Source organism: Rosa chinensis, chromosome 7, assembly GCF_002994745.2.
Source record: "Rosa chinensis cultivar Old Blush chromosome 7, RchiOBHm-V2, whole genome shotgun sequence".
NCBI classification, from domain to species: Eukaryota; Viridiplantae; Streptophyta; class Magnoliopsida; order Rosales; family Rosaceae; genus Rosa; species Rosa chinensis.
In genome coordinates, this window is record NC_037094.1 from 46084865 (window position 1) to 46091976 (window position 7112).

The 7112-nt window shown below is 37.1% G+C and overlaps 1 long non-coding RNA gene across 1 annotated transcript; it reads right to left on the minus strand.

Moving 5' to 3' along the window:
* Position 1: 1 nt before the first annotated feature.
* LOC112180932 lies at positions 2-4468 on the minus strand. Its single transcript, XR_002928566.2, has 3 exons — positions 4409-4468; positions 235-352; positions 2-135 (listed from the first exon to the last, which is right to left on the minus strand). It is a non-coding gene; the product is annotated as an uncharacterized LOC112180932 (long non-coding RNA).
* Between the last annotated feature and the right edge of the window lie 2644 nt (positions 4469-7112).

Here is a 7112-nt window from a genome sequence, read left to right on the forward strand (position 1 = left end):
CTTCAACTTCTACCTTTTCTAGTGATGGTGAAACCATGAAAGCAGTAGTTTCGTGAGACTAAACAAATGCGATTCATAATGCCCGGAAAGAATCAAGCAGTACCCATCAATTGTTTGGCAGCCTAGAAGGACATCCTGACAGAACCATAGTTCCAAAAGGTAAATTGACTGGGGTATACATATATAAGTTTGGTAAATTGCCTACAGCAAAATGTGTTTTGAGAGATTACTTACTGATAATGAACTTAACTGGAGGATTGAACCAAATTTCTGCTGCAGCATAGTGATAACCGGAAGAAGAGTGGAAGCAGCAAGCTGATAAAGAACTCTTGATGCATTCAGTTGAAGCTCCCTATTTATAGCAGACTCACATATAAATATCTTAAACCAATATTAAGCTAAAGTTTGTACTTGCTTATATTTATTGAAACTCTCTGGCCCAGGCTTAACATTCTGTTGAAGACTTGAAGCTAAAAGCATTACTTCCTGTTGAATATACTAAGATTACCATTCAGAATAAGTTCCAGATTTCTTTGCTAAAAGTTCCTAACAGGAAATAGCCAGCTTCTAATTAACTCATCAAAAAGAAGAACAAATAACTAGTTAATTGCAAGATATAGATATTGGAGCTTACATAAACCAGTGTCATCTGAATTTGCTATATATTGGACCAAGTGTATATTAGACCCACGTATCCATCCACTTCAGCAAGATATTGCTCCAAGGCCTCATTTAGTTCGTGAAAAAGAAATTGGTTTTTTGGTCTTGCTTATGGGCATAGGAAAATAAATTCGCCACTAGTTTTTGCAAAAAGAATTTGGTTTTTTGGTCTTTCTCATGGGCATGGGAAAATAAATTTCCTACCAATTTTCCTGCATTGGTTTGGGAACACAGGGAAAGTAATCGGAAAATATATTTTACTTTTCTATGGAAATAGGTTAGCTCTTTCACTATAATTCAGCAAGCAGTACAAAAACGAAACACCCCTTTGGGGTCGACAGAAAGAATCGTTCCTTAGAACCTCATGAAACCCTATTCTAGAAGAATAAAATCCAAAAAAATCCTGACTACACCCACCTTTTGGTAAATTACCTTTATTCTAACAAAAACCAAGAAACCTCGAAGCTTACATAAAAATATTCCAATTAAGGCACTGGTTTTTGCGACCAAAAACAGAACTAAACTAAAGCATTGGTAGAATGTAAGCCATCACATTCCACCGATCCCTCCACAGCAGTAGACGCTGACGAATGAGAAGTCCCATTCACCCCCTCTAGCACTATAGCCTGTTCACCTACCCTGTTAGGATCAGAATCTTCAAGGTTTGAGTCAAAACTCAAAGCTTTTCCCCGACGCTTATACTTACGCAGCTTTTTCACATCCTGCTTTCTCCCTTTGGGGCGCCCAATGATAGGAGTATTTTAATGCGACGTTTTAATTGTTATTTCCTCATATTTACTTAGTTATTTCCTTAAATAAATCATTCTTGTTTAGGAAAGTTTCCATCTTTAAAAAGTTTCTATTTTTAGTAATTTTAATAAAAGTTTCTATTTTCTAGGTACCTTGGAATAAATAGAGCTGAAATGAAGAAATGGAGTTTTCCTGGTCCGATTAGGAATCTCAGTCAACGCAGGAATCCTAATGAGGCTAGGAAACCTGAAGGCATTAGGAGACCGCATGATGACATGGGAGATTAAATCTGATTTTTGCATGGAAAATCAAGGAGATTATGTGGAGAATATCAAAGGAGAATTTTAAGGAAGAAAAGATTCAAAACAAGATTCGTTCCTCAATTCCCTCAAGATATGTTGGTTGAAATTAGAGAATAAAATCTGCAATTTTAATGTGAAAATCAAGAGAAAATCAAGGGGAGCACATTGAGGATAAAGCCATGGAGAGATTTAAGGGAGAAAAGGTCCAAAACGAGTCCGGATACATTGTCTAGGTTCATGCCTAGATATTTGGCCGAAAATGGTGAATAAAATCAGATTAAATCTTGGGAAAATCAGCAATAATATATTTGGAAAGATTATGGATTTATTTTGGAGCTTTTTGATTGGTTGAGTGACATGGCAGAGCTGACGTGACATTAATTTGGTTGGAGCTGTGTGGTGCAACCAGAAAATTCCTTCGAGGTGCAACCAGAAAATTCCTTAGAAATTAAATTCATGAAGCCTTGCCTTCCCCTATATAAACCCCCCTATGCTACACCACAAGACACACCTCTTCATTTAGAAAATTCTCTCCATAACGTCAAGCTTTCTCTCCATCCTCTAGTTTCAAGTCTCTGCGTCTTCAAGCAAAGAGAAGAAGAGAAGAAGAAGCCATGAAGCCTCATAGCCGCCATCATCCACCTTGTGTTGTGAAGCTTTGGAGCCTTGCTTTCAAGATCCAAGACCAACGTCTCAAGCTTTCCACCATTCATCCTTCATGGTGTAATTCTATCTTATTCCTTGTAACATTTTTAGTTTTCTTTGTTTTGATTTCGTATGAACTTGATTTTTAGTTGACATACACGTTAAGGGCAAAGTTTAAAGCCCGTTTATATGTTTTGAAATAAAGTTGTGATTTCTTTATGCTGATTTATATGTTGCTTATGTGAGATTGCTTGATTGATTTTGGATTATAGAAAACTTTTGCATGTTTGTGTTCTTTGGTGGCCAACTTAGGATATATGCATGTAATTGGAGCTAGATTTAAGTAGTAAAGGCTTTGGACAAAAGTCGAAATCAATTAAGGAGGATTGCAAATAGGTGAACTTATTCATAACTAGGTTGTGCACTTTGGTTGACATCCTTTTTTTGTTCTTCATGCATTGAATATGTTCTTGAGTAGCTAGCTTTCTAGACTATGATTGCATGCTCAATAGGATTGATTAAGGTGCTTTCACTTAGATTAATTATTCAAGAAAAGTAAAAAATGGGAAATCGTTTGCATTTTAACGTCTCACATGGTCAACTTCTTTCTCATGACATAGAAAATCAACTATAGGAATTGTGATTGGATTTCTTGCATATGATTGTGGTTTTGATCTTTGTTCCTTGCATTCCACCCTTGCATATATGTTTTTACATTTTCTTTCTTTTATTTATTTTAATTTTCAAAACTCTAATTCTTAAATCCCCCTTTTATTTAGTTATTTGTATATATTTTTGTAAATATTATACTTTATACTTATTTTAATTCTTTATTTGTTTTTGCAATTACAAGTGTACCCTCAATCCCCGGCTTGAACGATCTCTACTTATTCTATACTAACAACTACATTTTACAGGGTTAAATTGTGCTCTTGCTTTCATCGCTATCAATTTTTGGCGCCGTTGCCGGGGATTGAAAAATCACTTGTTTTTGTTTATAGTTGTTGTATATAAATTGTTTGAAACTTAGTTTAATTTAACTAGGATGTTTTTTTTTATATTGTTGAACACGAGTTTTGATTGTAAGTTGTAAATTAAATGGAATAGGTGAAGTCTCTTTTGTTAATATTGGCCTAAACCCCTTATTGGTACCTAGTTCAGGTCCCTTAAGGTTGAGGGCGGCCTTTATTAACAATTGTTGATCTTCACACTTATGAACTTTTTCATCTTAGTAAGTATAGCCTATGTGGAATGGTGTCTAGGAAGGGGACAATGTTCATGACGGGTTTTTGAATCCAGAAGTGCTTGCAAATGAGCCTAAACCACTATGTGGGAGTAGCTCATGCCAAAATGGATTTTTCCTCTCGTGTTCGTCCTCCCCTACCTGGCCATTTTAGTAAGGTTTGCCCAAAGGATGTAAGAGGGACTTTGTGTCTAGGGACTATATTTGGGCTGCACGTCCACTTGATTTACCGCTTGGAATTAGATTCGATATCAATGATATTTATAACAAAAGAAAATGTTGTGATACATTAAGGTATATTGGATAAAACATAGTCTTAAAAAGGGTAGCTGTTTCAGTCTCATTGCACATCAAGACTCCCTATTCCCGTACCTAACTGTTGAAAATAATTGTAAATAAAAGAAAAAAAAAAACTTGTACATATTTTTCGTAAAAATTGTTGTTTGTAAGAGTAAAAATTTTATTATCAGTTTTTGGCCATAAACAGAATAGGTGAAGGACTTTGACAGGACCCGCCCCGAATTTCACCCTGAAATCCGAGGTGGCCCTATGGGGCCCACCTTAGGGATAACTCTACCAAAAATTCGGCAGAGTCACCTCTAAAATGGACTACCCAAAAACCTGTAAAACACACAAAAACACTTAAAGCAAACCAACCTTATACTCCTGGAGCCACCCTGCTCCCAATTACCAACAGCTCCACTTTCACAAAACACAAAACTCAAAAATACTAATCCCAAAGGTTATCAGAGCAATACTACTATACACAGGGATATAAAAAGAAGAGTAAAGGATCAAGCGATCTTACACTGCGGAAGTAGTGACAACTATGCCTCAAATGTCATGTACGCCCGACCTCCACTAATTCGCCTGCAAACTGGGCATTAGCAACCGAAAGGCCCAGGGGAAAGTAGACGAAAAACGTTAGCGTGAGTGGACAAAAATAAACAATTTAAAAGAAAAAGGGATTTCATACTTTCCCACATTTATTTCATTAAAAACCGATGCATGCAACAATTAGAAAAATACATTTAGCTTTAAATCCAAGAATTCCAAAATTATAAATTGACTAGCCTCGCTAGTCACCACATTTGAAAACTATATCGTAAAACCGAAATCTAGTTTCTCAAGAAGATGAGACCAGCCCCGCTGGCTACAGTGAAAATCGGACTAGCCCCGCTAGTCAAGCAACGATAAAATATGGGGAAGAAGTTTCACCATACGAAAGAAGGGAGCCTCCCAGGCTCGGGTCGGAGTGTCCCACACTCTGGAGCATCCCATGCTCTGCTCTTACTCACCCACGAACACATAGTAAGCAGGGAGGAGTACTAATAGGCTAGCTAGCAATAAATATGATGACCCAGGTATGGTGGGTTAAAATCATACGAAAATCGAAAATCAGGAAGGCTTCCCCATAAGTCCCGCGAATAAAGAAAACACGGGTACGATTCCCAACCGTACCCGAAAATTCTCGTAGAAAGCCACAAAAATCGATAGCGTGTCCCACACGCTAAAAGAATAATTAGATCATCATCAAGGCATTCCCAATGACAAAACCGAAGGTCGATAAATAAATATGAAAACTAACTCCATCGAAATCTCATTTCGAAAATCTCTTATAAAATCTCAAATCGACGAATAGAAATATAATATAAGTAGTATAATTCCGGAAATCACCTCGGAAAAATAATTCGTCGAAATTCAACATAAATTATAAACTCGAATCCGAGCATAACAAATTAATATCCGAAATTCACAACCAGTATAAATCATAATTACTTCATGAAAATCATTATTGAAAGCAAATCCACGAGATAAATCGAAATCAAATTCCGAAATCAATTCATATGCTCGAAAAGTAATATGTTCATTAAATAAAGCAATAATTCAAGAAAATAAACGCATGCATCATTATTTAAAACAAAAGTCCACTCACAGTACTATTGGGCGACCATGCAAACGAGTTCCTTCATTTAACCGTAGCTCGCGGCATTGCCCTGTACACAATTATATTTCCGTAAACGGTAATCTGATAAAATAATTACGAACCTAAACGAAACCTGAAAATCCCTATCTCCATTACTTCTCAAATTCAACCCAAATCTCTCCCACAACACCAATTCCTCAATTAACATATTCCACAACGAAAACGAGGGAAATCCGACGGCCGAATTTCCAACAATTCAATCACAAAACTTCAAACTTCGGAAATTCATAAATAATTCCAAACTCCTCCATAATTCACCAAACTTCACATACAAGCTCTACAACATATATACAATTTAATGGGCTAAAAACCGAAATTAAAACACTGCCCTACATGCCTCCACGCCCCACCAACAGTGGCAGCGCGTGGGCCCCACGCGCCACCGGCAACCACCTCCGATGGCCACCAAAATTTGGCAGCACCATCTACTCAACAAACCCAACCTCTTTCTCAACTACAACAAGTTCCAATTTTACCTGGAAGAGCTCCAATTTGGCCGGTGAAAAATTTCCAGAAATTCCAAGAACCCTAGAAATTGAAATTGTTAATTCGACCTCTACACTGCAAATTGAAATGAAAGACCTTAGGGGAAATGATCTATGTCAAAAACCGAACCTTCGATGCCAGTTTGGTGGCCGGAGACTGCCGGAATCGGAAAATATTGGCGTTGACTTAAAACTGCTACAGTGACAGTCCTCTTCTTTTCGTTGCTGCACCTTCCACAGTTTATATTAAGCTACGAAACGAACCCAGAAATTAAGAGAAGGAAGAGAGCTTTCCAACGACATCTTATACGTCAAAATCCGTCGCCGGATGGAGGAGTTATGGCCGGAAGAAAGTGAAGAGGTCGGAGAGGAAGAGAGAATCGGGGAGAGAGAAGGGAGAGGGCTCGGTAAGTTTCTGAAAATGGAAACTTACCACAGTAACTCGGCTATTTATAGAAAATTATCATGAACAGTAACTTTAGTATTTTGGCAATAACTTTCGCATATGAACTCTGATTTTTACGTACCACATATGCACGCGCTCGGTTTAACGTCCTCTACAACTTTCATGAAGAACATTTTCTCAAATTTTGACCCGAACAAAAAGTCATATTTTAGGGCCCCCTAAAAGTACTGAAACGACAGTAAAAGTGAAAGTAAATGTCGTTTACCGTCCTAATGATTAGTAAATCAGTAAATTTAGGTTCGGGACGTAACAATCTCCCCTCCTTATAAAATTTCGTCCCCGAAATTTACATACTGTAGAAGTAGAAGTGGGGGCATACACTGATCATTCAACAATGGTATAGCTAAGATACATAAAAGATGTGCAAATCCGATCAAGACGTGTAGAAATTAGCTTCAAAACTGATCCAAGAGCTGGCTAAGTAAAACTAAGAGGTCTACACTTAGGAAGAACAATTCTTAAGGTGAAACATGTCATGTCGTTAAATTGATCAGTTTGCATAGCGTTCTTAATAAATTCACCATCTTACTTCCAAACATTACCAAAAGTCCTTATCAATTAAAGAAGAAAATCA